At 40.9% G+C, this 16,382-nt stretch overlaps 2 protein-coding genes across 3 annotated transcripts in view; one reads left to right on the top strand and one right to left on the bottom strand.

Annotated features, from left to right (window-relative positions):
- Positions 1–16,382, bottom strand: part of LOC125466302 (gap junction gamma-1 protein-like) — a 55,999-nt gene that overhangs the window by 38,854 nt on the left and 763 nt on the right. The window lies entirely within an intron of this gene.
- Positions 13,885–16,382, top strand: part of LOC125466304 (HIG1 domain family member 1A, mitochondrial-like) — a 55,923-nt gene continuing 53,425 nt past the window's right edge. Inside the window, exons 1-2 of the mRNA XM_048560640.2 lie at positions 13,885–14,065; positions 14,979–15,144. The gene's annotated coding sequence lies outside the window, so the exon portion shown is untranslated. The remainder of the gene's footprint in view (positions 14,066–14,978; positions 15,145–16,382) is intronic.

Genomic DNA, 16,382 nt, shown 5'->3' with positions numbered 1-16,382 from the left:
GCTCAAAGAGTACAACACAATTCCTGGACACACTGGAGTAACGGATCTTTGTGACAAGCATCCCTCAATATTTGGAGATAAAGTGCGATCAGTTGTAGGTTGGGTTATTCCAGCCATTGAAATAATGGCTCCATTGAATCTAACGTACAGCAAGTACAGTAAGTAACTTATTTACCAAGAAGTGGACAGAATGTGGAACCCTGTATCATAGATGAGGCAATTAACTTCAATGCATTTGAAGGGGAATTTAGATGTAAGAGGGAGAAAAGAATAGCAGGATGTGTTGATGGATGTTTGAATGAAGAAGGTACTGAGGAAGCTAGTGTTTCTAATGCTATGGTTTATAGGTCTAATGAGGTATTTCAGGGCTGGACATTTATGTATTACAATGTTAAGATTCCCAACTAGGATTTGGATTAAGAGCATCATAGTAAATAAATCCTGAAAGGTTTCCATTGAATTTGTGTCTTTATTTGGAAAGACATACATACTAGATCTAACTAGAGGTTAGGAGAATGATAAAGATTCACAGTGGACAATAAGCCACTCAACCTCAACCAGCCTGTATTTGTAAGTTTCAGAAAAAGCACACCCACTATTAGTTAAAATTTTGCTACTGGAAATCATTAATTCATTAATCTGGACTGTGCTACTGGAAACCAAATTTGAGGTCATCAGTCAAGCTTGCAGTGTGATGTATTTGTACATGTTGGAAAGCCACATGCATAAATACTTTAAGACAAAAAAGGGAGCCTTTTTCAAAAGAGGGGACTGCAGAGACAACCAATCGGTGCTGCATCCTCATAGCAATACCCTGACCAGTTAAAATCTACCTGTGTGGTCTGAGAAATAAGATTGACAGGTAACTGCTCTTGCTGTATTTCCCTGTCAATGGTAGCCCAACCAATCAGCAATCCCGTTCTCATTCTATAATTCATGCTGCTTCTATTGTTCCAGTGTGGGTGGCATGGTAGCTCAGTGGTTAGCACTGTTACCTCCCAGCACCAGGGACCTGGGTTCGATTCCATCCTTGGGAGACTGTCTGTGTTGAGTTTGCATGTTCTCCCTGTGTTTGCATGGGTTTCCTCCCACAATCCAAAGATGAGCAGGTTAGGTGGATTGGCCATGCTTAAATTTCCTATAGTATTCAGGGATGTGTGGGTTATGGGGGGAGTGGGATGCTCTGAAGTTTGGCGTGGACATGTTGGGCCAAAGGGCCTGTTTCCACACTCTAGGGATTCTATGATCTATAAAATGGTGTCCCTCTATTCAAGTCTGTTTTTGTATCCTAGATCTGGTCAGTACAAGATGAATGTTCAACTTCTGGTCTTCTTTTATCAATGTTTAATTTGTGGACTACCAAGCAATTATTGATAAAGAAAATAGAAGCTGCCAACGTGTATTGCAGTTAATTGATAGTAAAAAATAGAAGTTAAGCCAGAATTGTACAATATAAAAAGGAGAAATTTATCCTTGCATTGTACATAATTTGTTACGTTCACTTTCATAGTACACATCTAGATTTGGTCTCTACACATTTTTACATTGGAAATTAAGCCTTCAAACCAGCGAAACTTGAATAAAGTAATACTCAGTTTTAGGGTTGTTAGCAATCAGGTTAGCCTCAAATCATTTGTGGTTTTCAGTGGAGAAATAGACACAGGATTCAGGCATTTTAAGTGATGGCAAAAGTATCTTATCAAGACTGTATCAGTGAGAGAAGGATTGGAAACCTATTTCAAATAAGTGTAAATTTTCTAAATTTGTTTTTGTGATACTGGTCCTAATTTTTTCTCTTGCCTCAAAGACGCCCCTGCAGAGGGACTGCAGCATGCATGGAGTTGTAAGAGAGTAGTGGCAACGATATGGCTTTCAGAGATGTATTTTGTCCTTTTGTTTTTCAAATGAGGAAAGGGTGAGACAGAGGTGCTGAGAAGTCTGTTCCAAAGCCAATAAAGTAAACAGCTTATGAAACTTTGCTTTTAAGTTGGAACAATATAAGCAGCTTGAATGGGTGGGGTGAAGTTCACACAGAACCAGGTTTTTTTAGCCTTTATGTAGCAGTTGCTGGGTTCTTGAAGTTGGATGTGGAAGCTTTAATTCCTCTCTGTCATAACTAAAAGCTGGGGTTCTCTGCCTGCTGCTAGAATTACATGTGAGACAATCTATTTTACTGAATGTGCCATGGCCAAGGGTGTGATTGCAGAAATTACAATATTAGAACTGTTAATTGAGCATAGTTAATATATCTATTATTTTGTCAAGCATTTTGCTAGTGTTAAAATTAAGCCTTTTTCATCTGTATTTTAACTGTAGTGTAAAAATAGTGTGTTTTGCTTAACATTCAATGACTTGACCAATAGAATTGCTTCTAGAACACTTACCTTACACTTCCATTTAAAATAAGAAAAACTTAGAGTATAGACTCCCTTCTGAATATCTTTTGAGGGGGCTTGGTCTGATCTATAATAGAGTTCTTCAGAGAGACAAGACATTTCAAATTATAAAACATGAGTTTGCACAGACGTTTTCTAGAACATGCTTATTTGCATTCTTAGATCACACAGGAAGTTGCCCAAATTTTTCTGAATTGTTAATTATTTTGCTTTTCCATGGAAGTTACAGGACTGTAGGTTGGATTAATTGAGTTCAAAGTTTTACGGATCTATATTCCAAAGGATTTATGGACCAGATGGTTATTACTCATTCTTTTTCATGCATCCAGGAACATGAATAGTCATGTTAGACATTGCTACCGAATTAAACAACAGTTTATTACAGTCTAACAGTAATCAACAAAATTTATATCAAGTTTAAAAGACTGGAGTACAAATTTGTACAAAAAATACTAACAATTTGTAGTGTAGTGTGACCTAAAATAAACAACTTAATACGGTATGTATATGAAAGCTTTTTCTACACAAAACAATTCCAGCAGTTTCTAGGTTTGATCACTAACATCTGAGAACATATACATTCCAGACAAGTAGCAAATAGGAGTCCTTAGAAACAGCTCCAAAGTTCAGACGGTAAATAATCTAACTCTGCTTCCTCTTGCATTCGTGCACACATTAATTCTAGCGTTCAATATTGAGTGTAATTGGTCAGTAACTATTAAAAGCAAAGTGCAATGGTCAGATCTTGCTTTTAAATTCACATTAAATTCTAGTAAATCCAAACAGCTCAATGACCAATTTGTTCAGAACAAATGTAAGGGTGAGGCTGATATACTGAAGAAATATTTTTTTGGAAACCTACATTTGGATGCTAGCTATTGCCAGTGGGTTAACTTGTAGCACTCGTATCTCCAGTCCCAGGTTAAATCCATATCAAATACCAAATCTAGGTTGGCCCACCCTTGCATTACTGGGAGAATGCTACACTGCTGAAGATGCTGCCTTTCTGGTCAGGCATCAAGCCCAATCTGCCTACCCTAGTCGACAGAAGAGATCCTATTTGAAGCAGAGCAGGGAAGGTATCCCAAAAAAACCTCTTCACTGTGCTGTACTGTTCTATATTCTCTATGTAAAACCCAGTCGATATTAGTCAATGAATCAACAGCACAAAAACAAATTATCAGATTATCATCACATTGCTATGTGTGGCATCTTGCTGTGTGCAAACCTGGCTGTTGCTTTTCATGTGATCCAACCAGGGGCTATGCCATTGGTTATAAGTGCTTTGAAATATTCGGTGGATATGAAAAATGAAATTTCAATGCAAGTCTTTTGTACTTGGAGAATGTAGGGGTTGCGGTGAAAATTATTCAAAGCTTTGGACTTAATTTTATCCTTGCCCTCTCCAAAATGGGCAGCAACAGTGGCTCAGTGATTAGCACTGCTGCCTCACACCACCAGGGATCTGGATTTGATTCCAGCCTTGGTCAGCTGTGTGGGTTTTGTACATTCTCCCCATGTCTGCATCTCTTCTGGGTGTTCCAGTTTCTGGCTTACAAAGATGTGCAGGTTAGGTAGATTGGCCATGGGAAAATGCAGGGATACAGTAGGTAGGTTTTTCTGCGTGGGATGCTCTTCGGAAGGTCAGTGTGGGCTCGATGGGCTGAATGGGCCACTTCTATGCTGCAGGGATTCTAAAAACAAAGTGCTGCTGTTTTAATTAGAAGAAACTAATTATCAATCATATCCTAAGAATCTGCAACAATTTTTAGAATTAAATCTATGTCACTACAAATCAATTGCGTGAAAACAAAATTAATACTCAGATGATGAAAATGGAATTCAAACTTTTGAAATATATATACAGTCCACTAGGAAAAAGAAAAAAAATCATGAAAAGGTAACTAATTATTAGAAATACAAATAGAAATTAATGAGTATATAGGCAAACTACATTTATTACAAGGAAGTTAAATTACTTTCTATAAATCAGTACAGGGCACTAATGTGTCTGGACTACAATTCACTTTTAAATTATTCCCTTTTAAATTATTCCTCATGGGATGTGGAATTAAGAGAATGATTTTCTACCCTTTGTCCTAAATATTCAGGCATAATAATGAATATTGTACATCAAGTTGATGCAGGAGTAAAGTAGAAGCATGATTTAAGTTTCTGCAACTTGTGCAATACTTTTCAGTTCAGGCAGAAAACAACGTTCAACTTTAGTTCAGCAAGATAAGCTTTTAGAAACATGTGCAACATTGAGTTCTAGTTGCAGGTTCCCATCTTTTTGAAACAACTGGGAGTTTGTGGTTTAAAATGAACAAATAAATTTAAGTTAGGGACAGCTTTCTGCCAACCTTGCGTCAAAGTTGGGGGCTAGTTAACTGGAGTCTGGTTTGCAACATGGTGATACCAACAAAGCATAGTTCAATTCCTATCCCAGCTGCAGTTACCATAATGGTGCCACCTTCTCAACTTCACTTGAGTTGTGTTGACTCTCAAATTAAATCTCTGCTAGTTGTCTCTCTCTCTCTCAGAGGGCATAAAACTGTGAGATAAAGGAGCTGAACTGCCTTTTTAGTCCATCACTTGATAATGGCTGGTATGTTTCTCAGCCCCATTCTCCTGCCTTCTCCCCATAAACGTGGATCCCCATACTGATCAAGAACCTAATTATTTCCAGCTTAAAGATTCTCAATAACTTGGCTTCCACAGCCTTTTATGGCAATGAGTTTCACAAATTCACCACCCTCTGGCTGAAAAAAATCTCCATCTCATCTCAGTTCTAAAGGGTTATTCCTTCACTCTTAGGCTGTGCCTTTGGGTCCAGGTCCCTCCTATTAGTGGAAACATCTTCTTGACATCCACTTCATCTTGGGCTCTCAGTATTTTGTAAGTTTCAATGACATGTCCCTTCATGCTTCTAAAGTCCATCAAATACAGACCCAGGGTCAAATTAAATAGAACTGCACCTCCTGTGATGAGCCTTTCAGCCCGAGGATCATTCTTATAAACCTCTTCTGGGCAACCTCCAAAGCCAACACATCCATCCTTAGATATGGGGCCCAAAATTTCCCACGCTATTCCAAATGTGGTTGGACCAGAGTATCATACAGTTTCAGAAGTGCACGTCTGCTCTAGTATTCCAGCCCTCTCCAAAAGAATACTAACATAGGAAGGCAAATACAAACTGCCAGCTGATCCTGCATGTTAACATTAAGGATTTCCTAAACTAGGATTCCCAAGTCTCTTTATGCTTCAGATTTCTGAAACCTTTCCCCATTTAGAAAATTGTCTATGCCTCTAATCTTCTTACCGAAGTGCATAATCTCACATTTTCCCACATTGTATTCTATCTGCCGCTTCTTTGCCCACTTTCCTCACCAGTATAAGTCCTTCCACAGAATCCCCACTTCCTCAACACTACCATCTCTCCAGCTATCTTTGTGTTATCTGAAAACGTTGCAATGATGCCCTTAGATCCTTCATACAGGCCATTCATGTATAACAATGAATAGTGTGGGTCAAAACTGACCCCTGCAGAATTTGGCTAGTCACTGGCTGACATCCTGAAAAAAACTCTTCATCCCTATTCTCTGCCTTCTGCCAGTCAGAAAACATGCAGTAAACTGCCCCAACACCATGGGCTCTTAGCTTATTTAGCAGCCTCCTGTGGGCACCTTGTTGAAGGCTTTATGGAAATCCAAATAGATCATCTCCACTGACTCTTCTTTGTCTAATTACTTTTTACTGTCTCAAAGAATTTTAATAGCTTTGTCAGGCATGACCTCCCCTTGATGAAGCCATATTGACTCAATTCCATTTTACCATGCACTTCCAAGTATTCCAAAATCTAATCCTTAATAATGGACTCTAAAATCTTACCAATGGCTGAGGTCAGTCTAACTGGCCTGTAGTTTCCAGGCTTCTGCCTCTCTCCCCTCCTAAACAGGAATGTTAAATTAGCCATTTCCCAGTCCTCTGTTGCACTCCCTGACTTCATGGATTCTGAAAGGCAACCACTAATGACTCCTCAATCTCCCCAGCACCTCCTTCAAAATTCTGGGGTGTAGTCCATCTAATCATGATGATTTATCCACTTTCAGATCATTCACATTCCCCAAAACCTTCTCCTTGTGATGGCCACTGCATTCACCTCTTCCCCCAACACTGTCAAAGTTCTGGTATGCTGTTGGTGTTTTGGACTGTGAAGACCGATGCGAAGTACTGATTCAGTTCCTCTGCCATTTCTTTGTTCTCCATTGCTACTTCTCCAGCAGGCCACTCTTGCTTCTTTATGTATGTAAACATAACTCTTGCAATCTTCTTTTATAGTACTAGCTAGTTTATCCTTGAATGCCACATTTTCCCCCGTATTGCTTTTTAAGTCTTCCTCTGCTGGTTTTTAAAGGATTCCCACTAATCTTTATCACATTGTATGTGTTTTACGTTGTCCCTGACTTCCTGTGTCAGCCCTGGTGACCTTGTCCTCTCTTTTCTTTGTGGATACTTCTCCCAACGGATCAATTTCAGCTGTGCTTTCCAAATTTCCAAACTTCATATCTGAAATGGTCCCAAACTACCCCTCTCCACCACTATGCCCCTTACCCTCAGAAACCCATGCCATTGTTGGCCCACCATCATCCCTGCTAGGGTTCCCTTGGCTTAACTCTGGCCTTTGTAGCTAGCTTTACTCGATTGTGACAGTAGTTTAATTTTAAGGTTGGATTATACAGGTTTTTGATCGCTCAGGGATTCAGGGGCAATCAGAAAGTGAAGAGAGCTGGTGTGGACTTATTGGGCTGAATGGCTTGCTTCTATACTGTAGCGATTCCATGATTACCTTCACTGTGAATTTGTTTTCTGCTTTGTGACTTCAAATCCTTGTCAAGCTTACTTTAACATCAACTATTTCAAATAAGATGCTATCCTGGCAAAAATCGCTGTTTTCAATAATTGTTCTCCTTCTGTCTTCTCACATGCTTCCTTCCTTTTAGAAATTGCAACAGAAATTGCCTTCACCATGATATCATTGGTTATAGAAATCTTAAAAAGTATGATTTGAAAAGAATGGACACATCTGTGAAGTGTGGTCACAAATTCAAGCTGCTGTGCAAATCTCATGAATGTACTTTGACATGAAGGTCTTGGGAATTCGATCTTTCATTGTAGCAGCATGTCTGGAAATACAAACAGCTGCATCATCTCCCAAAATTGTCTCTACAACTTTTGGGATGACAGCACGTCCTCAAACTGTATGAGAACATGACAGGATTCCCAAGATACTTGCGTGTGCCAAAACAAGCAGAGGAGCTGGCCAATGACCCAAACGATAATGCATTGAAATTAGTAAATATTGATGTTTAGAGAGATTTGGACGTCTTCATGCAAGGAACTCAAAACTTTAAACTGCAAGAACAGCTACCAGCAGGCAGGCACGCTGGCCTATATTTCACAGGGATGGCAGTACAGAAATCACAGTCTCGTGATGCCTCATATTAAGGATGGATAGCTTTGCATATGAAGCACAGAGATTATTCTCTGCTCGGATTGGCGGGTCATCTCATCTTGAAACACTAGCTTCCTTTCTCTCCATGGATGCTCCTGGCCCACTGTGATCTCCAGCATATTTTGTTTTCAGTATAGATTCCAGCATCTGCAATAATTTGCTCTGAAATAATTCATTAGGTTGGTCCGCAGAAAGAGAGAATTGTACAAATATTGAAAAGCTGACTAAATCGTGCTTATGTTCTCTGGAATTTAGAAGAACAAGAAGTGTTCCCATTGAAAGATTCCAAAGGCAAGTAGATACTGACATAATAAAGTGTGAGGCTGGATGAACACAGCAGGCCCAGCAGCATCTCAGGAGCACAAAAGCTGACGTTTCGGGTCTAGACCCTTCATCGGAGAGTGGGATGGGGTGAGCGTTCTGGAATAAATAGGGAGAGACGGGGAGGCGGACCGAAGATGGAGAGAAAAGAAGATAGGTGGAGAGAGTATAGGTGGGGAGGTAGGGAGGGGATAGATCAGTCCAGGGAAGACGGACAGGTCAAGGGGGTGGAATGAGGTTAGTAGGTAGGAGATGGAGGTGCGGCTTGGGGTGGGAGGAAGGGATGGGTGAGAGGAAGAACGGGTTAGGGAGGCAGAGACAGGCTGGACTGGTTTTGGGATGCAGTGGGTGGAGGGGAAGAGCTGGGCTGGTTTTGGGATGCGGTGATGGAAGGGGAGATTTTGAAGCTGGTAAAGTCCACATTGATACCATTGGGCTGCAGGGCTCCCAAGTGGAATATGCGTTGCTGTTCCTGCAGCCTTCGGCTGGCATCATTGTGGCACTGCAGGAGGCCCATGATGGACATGCCATCTAAAGAATGGGAGGGGGAGTGGAAATGGTTTGCGACTGGGAGGTGCAGTTGTTTATTGCGAACCGAGCGGAGGTGTTCTGCAAAGCGGTCCCCAAGCCTCCACTTGGTTTCCCCAATGTAGAGGAAGCCACACCGAGTACAATGGATACAGTATACCACATTGGCAGATGTGCAGGTGAACCTCTGCTTAATATGGAACGTCATCTTGGGGCCTGGGGTAGGGGTGAGGGAGGTGGTGTTGGGGCAAGTGTAGCATTTCCTGCGGTTGCAGGGGAAGGTGCCAGGTGTGGTGGGGTTGGAGGGCAGTGTGGAGTGAACAAGGGAGTCATGGAGAGAGTGGTCTCTCCGGAAAGCAGACAAGGGTGGGGATGGAAAAATGTCTTGGGTGGTGGGGTTGGATTGTAGATGGCGGAAGTGTCGGAGGATGATGCGTTGTATCCGGAGGTTGGTGGGGTGGTGTGTGAGAATGAGGGGGATCCTCTTTGTGCGGTTGTGGCGGGGGCGGGGTGTGAGGGATGTGTTGCGGGAAATGCGGGAGACGCGGTCAAGGGCGTTCTCGAGCACTGTGGGGGGAAAGCTGCGGTCCTTGAAGAACTCGGACATCTGGGATGTGCGGGAGTGGAATGCCTCATCCTGGGAGCAGATGCGGCGGAGGCGGATGAATTGGGAATAGGGGATGGAAATGCTACACTTGCCCCCACACCACCTCCCTCACCCCTATCCCAGGCCCCAAGATGACTTTCCATATTAAGCAGAGGTTCACCTGCATATCTGCCAATGTGGTATACTGTATCCATTGTACCCGGTGTGGCTTCCTCTACATTGGGGAAACCAAGCGGAGGCTTGGGGACCGCTTTGCAGAACACCTCCGCTCGGTTCGCGATAAACAACTGCACCTCTCAGTCGCAAACCATTTCCACTCTCCCTCCCATTCTTTAGATGACATGTCCATCATGGGCCTCCTGCAGTGCCACAATGATGCCAGCCGAAGGTTGCAGGAACAGCAACTCATATTCCGCTTGGGAACCCTGCAGCCCAATGGTATCAATGTGGACTTCACCAGCTTCAAAATCTCCCCTTCCCCCACCGCATCCCAAAACCAGCCCAGCTCTTCCCCTCTACCCGCTGCATCCCAAAACCAGTCCAGCCTGTCTCTGCCTCCCTCACCTGTTCTTCCTCTCACCCATCCCTTCCTCCCACCCCAAGCCACACCTCCATCTCCTACCTACTAACCTCATCCCATCCCCTTGACCTGTCTATCTTCCATGGACTGACCTATCCCCTCCCTACCTCCCCACCTATACTCTCCTCTCCGCCTATCTTCTTTTCTCTCCATCTTCGGTCTGCCTCCCCCTCTCTCCCTATTTATTCCAGAACCCTCACCCCATCCCCTCTCTGATGAAGGGTCTAGGCCAGAAACGTCAGCTTTTGTGCTCCTGAGATGCTGCTGGGCCTGCTGTGTTCATCCAGCCTCACACTTTATTATCTTGGATTCTCCAGCATCTGCAGTTCCCGTTATCATAGATACTGACAGATTGTTTATCCTGGTTGGGATATCTAAAATATAGAGACATAATCTCAGGATAAGAGGGTGATCATTTGGAGCTGAGACAGTGAAATTACTTCTTTCAAAAGGGTTGTGTATTTTTGGAATTCTCTACCCAGTCAGTGTGCTACCATTAGTTTGAATTAAGGTCAGATTGTACTGGCTTTTTGATCGCTCAGGGGCAATAAGGAGCAATCAGAAAGTGAAGCTTAGGCTGAAGAGGTTATTGAGTGATGCCACTGCTATGATGTGCCACATGATCTACTCCTGCTCCTATCTCTTGTATTGTTTGCATTGTTGCAGTGATAGTACCTACATTCAAAAGGAATTTCCAAGCTTCATGTCTGAACTGGTCTTAATTACATATAACTGCATTGTCTCATGCACATCTAGAGCCTTTGACTGTGCTGAATGGCCCAATTAATATCATCTTTCCCTTTCCTCCTTTCCAAAGGACATGAAATGCTAGAAAAACACCTACCTGCTAAATCCAGGAGTTCTTCCCTCTCCTTAGCTACCAAATTTCTAACCTCCTGAGAAGCCTGGCCATTAAACTCAAGTGACTGCTATAATTGGTGACTTACAGCCTGAATAGCTTTAAAGTTTGTTACATTAATTCAATATGGACTATTGAATTTTAACTGTCATCACTTTTTTTTTCTTGTATCAGAGACCTGTCATGGACTAAAATGGTCTGTGGAAAATAGCAAACACAGATCTAAAATGACTGCAGTGATTACCTGACCACAGATTGACGCACGCTTTGAGAGACTCGTGAGGAATGAATAAAAACCATATGCACTGCTATAACCATTTGTATCTAAAGATATTGAAACTAGGTTTTCCTGTGAGTTAGCCAGTTTAGAAAGACAATTGAGCTAGACTCCAGAATATGCACTGAACTCTATTTTAACTGCTGCTTTGAGCAGTAGAGGAAGTAGAAAAAGTAAATTTGAGACTAGAGCTGGAACCCTCTTCCTGCCTGTTTCTCTCACTACCTTGGAATATGATCTAGTGAAAAAAAAATCAGGAAAATGACCACTCACCAAGAATTCAAAGAAATCTATTGATTCCACTATGGTTGAGCATTCCAGTCAACTACTGTTCAGCTGTGATCTCAGGGAAAGAATCTTTGAGGTTTGAGATTCATAACACATTGCGTAAACTGCTGTCAGTACCAGGCACTGCCTTTTATAAATCCATTACCTGTGCTGCACGATGTTTTATGTGGTGTTTTCACCCGTCTCCACACCCATCCACCCTGAAGATTAGTAGGTAATAAAATTCCTATTTTTTTCACTCAAGACAACTTTGGTGATTTGTTCCTCAATTTTCCTAGCAAAATCTGTTTTTGATTATAGTCTGTTAGTTGTAGACTACAACTGAACTTTTACTAAACAGTTTATTCCCTTTATTCTCTAAAATAATGGGAACCAATTTTCCTTTTCACCTGATCATAGCAAATCAATGACTTGTCACTGTGTAAGTGAGTTGACAATGACTTGTAGTTGGATTTCCCACTTGTACCCTTTTAATCCACTGTTCCCAGCCCGTCTCTCTCCCTCCTAGGAGTTCAGCTTCTCCTCTGAGGCTAGAGCTTCCTTATTTTCTGCTTTTTCCAACTGGGCATCAATGATATGTGCCTTGAGGGATTTGTTCTGCCTTCCTTCTCTTGAAGGAGGGGTGGGGGTGGTGTAAATCTGGTGAGGAGATTTCACCTGCTCCAGACTAAATAATTTTGTTTCTTTTCTTTAAATTAGACAAAAGAAGCACGAGTGGCTGGAGTCAGGTTCACACAGACCCAGGGTTTTCGTTTTGCTTTCAGCTATTGAAGTTGCGGTATTGGAATTGAAGCTGCTCAATTCAGTTCTTTCTTTCTGCTGCTGCAAAAGCTCAAGTTCTCTCTCTGCTGCTACATTCATTCTTTTCAGTTTTTAATTTCTCCTGGACTGAAGAATAGCAAGTGAGGAAAATCTGTTTTGTTGAATTTGCCTTTGCCAAGGGTATGTTTATGGGATGCTGCTATATCGGAACAGCTGATGAGTAGTGGTTAAATAATATAATATTTTATTACTTCTTTAAATGAAGTTCAAGTTATGCCAATTCTTTTTCTGTTTGTATTTTAATTGTAGTGTAAAATTAAAGTGTGCTTTGACCAATGGAATCACATCTGGAACACAATGGATTGCACTGGCCTTAGAATAGGATAAAAGTTAGAGTCTAGGCTATCTCCTTGATGTATTTTGAGGGAGTTTGGTCTGGTCCATAACAACAGGGTTGGGAAGACCTTCTATATGGGTATGATGGAGCTCTGTTCTCACAACTCCAGCAAAAGTGTATCTATAACAATGGAGCAAGATTTTGGTCAGAATTGAAGAAAGAGTTCAAGTTGAATCACAGGGAAAAATATCAAACAAAAAAAATCACAGAAATTCAGGTAATTCCACAATCTCACACAGAGGAGGAAACAGCAAGATACACAAATGATACAAACGGGTTCAATTTTAAAAAAAATCATGGGGTGAGAGTATCGCTGGCTAGGCCAGCATTTATTGTCCATCCTGAATTGTCAAACATCAGACAGATTGCTGGGGTATGATATTTAGCCAGGTCAAGGAAGGACAGCAGATTTCCTGCCCGGAAGGACATTAGTGAATAAGGTGGATTTTTACAATAATTGATAACACTAATAGGAGCAGCATTAGGCTGGGCTTTAATTTCAGGTTTTTATATTGAATTAAAGTTTCACCATCTGCCACAGTGGAATTTGGACGCATGTCCCCTAAATATTGGTCCACAGCTCTGGATTACAAGTCCAGCAACATCACCAGCTGACACCTTACCAACTTGTTTTGTGTAGCACAAAATGGAGCTCCAGTTTGATTAATATGTTAATTTCCAAGTATTACAATCGTTCCCTTCTGGCAGTCAAGATTGCAATTGGAAGAAGGGATCAACCTGTGCCTCAGGGGAAGGGGCCCAGGGAGAGGCTGTGGGGAGGTGGTTTAGCAAATGATAGGATTTCTACTATTTAAATGTGTGACCCTATTCAATGTGGGATATTTCAGACATATATGCCTGAATATATTCATACTGCATAAAAATAGGCTGGTTTCCTGAATGATGAGAACATGGATATCAAGTTCATCCATTAACTGGCATCAGATGCTAAAATATGGTATGGCAACACATTTAGCATAATGATACATCATCCAAAATGATAAAATCTTACCACAAAGCATGAATCCAATCACAGCGTGAGGGTAGGAACTCAAGGAGAGAGGGACTTAAAGCCATTAGCAGAACTTTTAATATTAATCATGCTGATCTCTATAACAGCCTGATGAGATATACTCAGGGTTATATCCAGAGTTGCTCAGTAGAAAAGGCTACAGCAAAAAATAGATCAGCACGGAATTTACGGATGTTCACTGGGAGATCTGGAGAGGTGTCTTTCTTTAAATGGCATGGAGTTTTTTGTTGTTTATTTCCAAATGGATTTCCTGCCAGATGTTGGCCTGAATAAAGACTTCACTATCTATCAGACAGGGAGCACTTCAGAGGAGGATACAGTTGAAGACAACTTAACTTCTTCATTAAAAACCAAAAGAACTGCAGATGCTGTAAATCAGAAACAAAAACAGAAATTGCTGGAAAAGCTCCCCAGGTCTGGCAGCATCTGTGGGAGACAACTCAGTTAACATTTCCTTTCAAGTGACCCTTCCTCAAAAATTCTTGGTTGTTGGAAGTGGAAGGTATGTTGGTATATACGGGAGTTTAGATTGTGGTGTGATAAGGAAGGTCAGGTGAAGTTTGCAGGGTATAGTTCAGGAAGACTGAAGTGGCTCAGATATCCAAGGTGGGTGATACATTAATATCCTAGACTTGGGTGCTCATTTCACAATTTCAAAATTTACAGATGACATAGAATCTGGAAGTATTATGAACCATGGTGACGATGCAGATAAATTTCAAAAGACATGGAATGGTGGAACAGGTGAACATTTAGAATTGAAATTGAAAGCAGAGAAGTGTGAATGATTAATTTTCACAGGAATGGGGATAGGCAATATGAAATAAGCTGGACAATTAAAAGAGGAACAGAAGGATCTGTGGGGTATTTGTGCATAAATAATCAAAGCTGACACTGTATATTGGAAAAGCAGTTAGGATCCTGGTCTTTATAAGGCCTCGGCATATGAAAGCAGGACAGTTAGAACGAATACTCATAAAAGATTTTTGTCCTCATTTGAAGTTTCCATGGAAGATGAAATTAGGTTACATGGACAAATGGAAAACCTAGGACCCTTCTCCTGTGCAGAAGGATTAAAAGAAGGTTTATTGAGGTACTCAAAATTATGCGTGAACAAACAGTAAGAAACAGCTCCTGTTGGAAAAGAATTTTAGGTAATGGGTAAATAAGGTAATGGCAGCATGACCGAAGAACATTTTTTGGCAGTGAGTGGTTACGATTTGGAATGCATTGTCTTATGGTCTGAATCTGGCTTCATCAATCGAGACTTTTAAAAAAGACAAAAGTAGATCATTATCTGGAGAGGAACCAACAATTACAGAGCTATGAACATTGGGAAGGGGCAATAGATGAGTTGATTTTGCACAGAACTAATATGGACACAGCGGACCAAATAGATGCCTTCTGTTCTGTAGATTAAATTGTCTGAAGACTGCCGTCTGTGATTCTGGGCACTTCAGGGGTAGGCAGAGAATGTTATGCAAGAATTTATTCCATTTTTGAATCCTTTTTGGATCTCCTTTAACCTTGGTGTAAATTACGAAGATATCCTCTCCTCAGAGTGACTACAGTCTGATTCTGGTGAGTATTGGCAAAACTAATTCTGTTAGAATAAAGTTAATTGCGGTGAATTTGAATCCTTTTTCTGATGTATGTAAAATAATCTCTCTAACTTTGTTTTTGTTTGATGCAATATAGTTCATATTTTTATAGCTTAATAAATAATTTACTCTTTGTATTCAAAGCACACTGCGGCATTTTGTGAATATTTTGGGTAACTGACCTCCATATGTTAAAATAAAAGGATCTAACAGGACATCTTTCTCTACTGGAACTGAGTTATCTAGTATGAACATCACTTGGGATCGTAACGTTATGCTTAGTGCTTCTTAAAAGTATTTTAAGTTCACTTGGGAATGTAGACAGGGCTCTCAACAACGCAGGCAACAGTAAAATAATACAGGTTCCGTGGTGCTATGATGAGCTGTAAATCCAGATTATTTAATGTTAAATAATCCACAATCTTTGAACTCAGTGTGCTGACACCTTAACTGGAATTTATTTGATTGTGGTTTCAAACCACACTGGAGAACTGAGCATACAAATTGGTCTGCTACCATTTACCCAAGATCTAAAATTGAAGATCAGCTCATTTATTTCATTTTGTCTTTTCACATAACCGGTAGCTAGGTTATAGAAAGCACCAGCTAGAGGTGTACTGGAGTCAGGTTCAAATGTGGCATTCAAGGTGATACTGGATGACTAGTTACAGAAATAATATACAAGGATACCGCTAAAAAGGAAGAAATTGACAGTAATTAATAATGCTCATTTGAAGAGCTGGTGCAGACACAATGGAACGAGTGGACTTCTATTGCACCATAATACTTCTGTGATTATGTACTATTTGTGAATTATCACTGTCTACAGAGTAAGTGTCATCTTTTAAAAAAAATAGCAGTAACTACTCTAAGTAGTAGGAAGCTTTGGGACATCCCAAAGGCATAAAAGGGCACATATAAATACAAGTTCTTTGTTTACTGGTGCGGGGCCATCCTAAATATAGGGTGAGTGTGGGAGTTTAAAAAAAGTTTAAAATTACTCCTATTTGTTAAACATCTGGCAATAAAAGCAGGGAGCTTGACTGTAACGTGAAAAACATGGATAAGAGAATGCAAAGCAAAAGCATTCCAATTCATGAGAGAAACAGAATGCCTTGAGCCTAAGCAAAGTTAAATAGTTTCTTTTTGCCTCAAAGAGGCTATAGAGTCAGTGGGATTCCCAGAAGCCTAAAACACACAACTAAGGTATTTAGAGAG

Source organism: Stegostoma tigrinum, chromosome 31 (assembly GCF_030684315.1).
Source record: "Stegostoma tigrinum isolate sSteTig4 chromosome 31, sSteTig4.hap1, whole genome shotgun sequence".
In the NCBI taxonomy this organism is placed as follows: Eukaryota; Metazoa; Chordata; class Chondrichthyes; order Orectolobiformes; family Stegostomatidae; genus Stegostoma; species Stegostoma tigrinum.
This window is presented reverse-complemented; position numbering and strand designations above follow the sequence as displayed.